General features: G+C 23.4%; 1 protein-coding gene across 1 annotated transcript in view; it reads left to right on the plus strand.

The window, feature by feature from the left end:
* LOC117172703 (transmembrane protein 41 homolog) overlaps positions 1-2,633 on the plus strand; it is a 13,417-nt gene that overhangs the window by 9,000 nt on the left and 1,784 nt on the right. The window lies entirely within an intron of this gene.

Consider the following 2,633-nt stretch of genomic DNA (forward strand, 5'->3'; position numbering starts at 1 on the left):
ATCATCTTTTTAGTTTCAAATAAATCTATTTCTGTTGAAGATTATTTATTACAGTTGAAAATTCATTTTTGAACTGAAAATTTAACTATTTCATTTTTGTTTAAAAATTCCACTATTTCGTTTAAAATTCATGCATTTTGTTGAAAAATCGTCTTCTTTGGTCGAAAATTAATCTACTTGATTGAAAATTCATGAGCTTTGTTCAAAAATATATATATTTTTTCAACTTTAAACTTAACTAGTTGAAAAACATGTTGGTTTTTTTTATAACAAATTAATCTTCATGTTTTCAAATTCATCTCTTTGTTTCCAAGGAAAAGTATTCCTGTTAAATATTCATCATTTCAGTTAAAAAATCATCTTTTTAGTTTCAAATAAATCTATTTCTGTTGTAGATTATTTATGACAGTTGAAAATTCATTTTTGAACTGAAAATTTAACTATTTCATATTTGTTTAAAAATTGATATTTTTTATTTAAAAATTCCACTATTTCGTTTAAAATTCATGCATTTTGTTGAAAAATCGTCTTCTTTGGTCGAAAATTAATCTACTTGATTGAAAATTCATGAGCTTGGTTCAAAAATATTTTTTTTTTCAATTGTAAACTTAACTAGTTGTAAAATATTTTGGCTTTTTTTGTAACAAGTTAATCTTCATGTTTTCAAATTCATCTCTTTGTTTCCAAAGATAAGTATTCCTGTTAAATATTCATCATTTGAGTTAAAAATTCATCTGTTTAGTTTAAAATTAATCTATTTCAGTTGGAGATTACTATTCCATTTCGCTTAAACATTGATATTTTGTGATTAAAAATTAGACTGTTTTGGTTGAAATTTCAACTATTCCAGTTGAAGATTCATCGTTTTAGTTGAAAATTCATTCATTTTTTTTAATTCATCTATTCCAGTTGACGATTAATTATTTTAGTTGAGAATTCATTAATTTGGTTGAAAAATATATTATTTCAACTGTAAACTTAAGTAGTCTATTTTTTCTTAAAAACTGATCTTTTTGTAGTTGAAAATTCAATTATTTTGTTTCAAATTCAACTAGTTTGTTGAAAATTCATGTATTTTTTTAAAAATTAATCTTTTTGTTTTCAAATTTATCTCTTAGCTTCCAAATATAAGTATTCCAGTTAAATATTTATCGTTTCAGTTAAAAATTCATCTTTTTAGTTGAAAATTCATTTTTGAACTGAAAATTTAACTATTTCTTTTTTGTTAAAAAATTGATATTTTTTAGTTAAAAATTCGACTGTTTCGATAAAAATGCATGCACTTTGTTGAAAAATCGTCTTCTTTGCTCGAAAATTAATCTTCTTGATTGAAATTTAATTTTTCCTTTGTAGTTTCAACCATTCCAGCTGAGGATTTATCGTTTTAGTTCAAACTTCATTTTTTTAAATTCAGCTATTCCAGTTGTTCATTATTTTAGTTAAAAATTCATTAGTTTGGTTGAAAAATATTTGTTTTGACTTTAAATTTACCTGGTCCGTTTTTTCTTGAAAATTAATCTTTTTGTAGTTGAAAGTTCAATTATTTTGTTTAAAATTCAACTAATTGGTTTAAAATTAATTTATTTTGTTAAAAAAGATTTGTTTTTTGCTGGTAAAAAATTAATCTTCTTGTCTCGTCATTTAAGTTAAAAAATTCATGCATTTTGTTAAAAAAATCGTTTTCTATGGTCAAAAATTGATCTTCTTGTTTAAAAATTCATATTTTTGTTTTACAGTTTGCGTATTAATAAAGTTCAACTCTTTTCTTAAAAATTCATAATTTTACTTTGAAATTGATCGATTCCAGTTGAAGATTCATTACTTGATTGGAAATTTGTTTTTTTTTTTGGTGAAAAATTAATTTTTCAACCTGAAAATTGAACTACTCTATTTTTGGTTGAAAACTTATCTTCTTTAATTCAATATTCAAGTAATTGGTTAAAAATTTATCTTTTTTAGTTGAAAATTCAAGTACTTGGTTAAAAATTTATCTATCTTCTTTAAAGTGCAATATTTGTACTTGATAAGTTAAACATTTAAAACGGTTTAAATTGAATTTAATATAGTCCATGTAAAAATTTTACCCAAATGTGCACCGAATTTCAAGTATAATTTTTTTGAATTATTAATCAAATTCGTAGATTTTGAAGACAATTCAAAGTGTTTCAATTATTTAAATAATCGATAGTGATGATGATGATTATTATTATTTGATATTCAAGAGTATCTTGTAATATCCGTACTATGCAAAATTATACCCGGGAAAAACCTGAAACTGTCAGGAAATTTTGTCCAGATTTCATCAGACACCCTGATGTGTAAATTATTGACCGTTTGAATTAACAAAATTTCAATCTTGAACTACAAAAGTTTAAACCTAAAGAGTTCCATTTTGAGTACATTAATTTGCAGCTTTCAATTCCAGTGATCTTGAAAATTTTTCGAAAATTGAATTCCTTTGTTTTGTTAACAAGCTGCGAATTGATACTACGAGGGTAGTTCAATAAGTCCTTAGAATGAAGTATAAAAAGAATTTTTTTTGGGTAAATTTTTGTTTATTTTTCAACATAATCTCCTTGGAGCTCTATACACTTGGTCAATCGCTTTTCAAGTTTTTTTAATCCTTCAGAAAA

The sequence above is a fragment of the Belonocnema kinseyi genome, chromosome 5 (assembly GCF_010883055.1).
Source record: "Belonocnema kinseyi isolate 2016_QV_RU_SX_M_011 chromosome 5, B_treatae_v1, whole genome shotgun sequence".
NCBI classification, from domain to species: Eukaryota; Metazoa; Arthropoda; class Insecta; order Hymenoptera; family Cynipidae; genus Belonocnema; species Belonocnema kinseyi.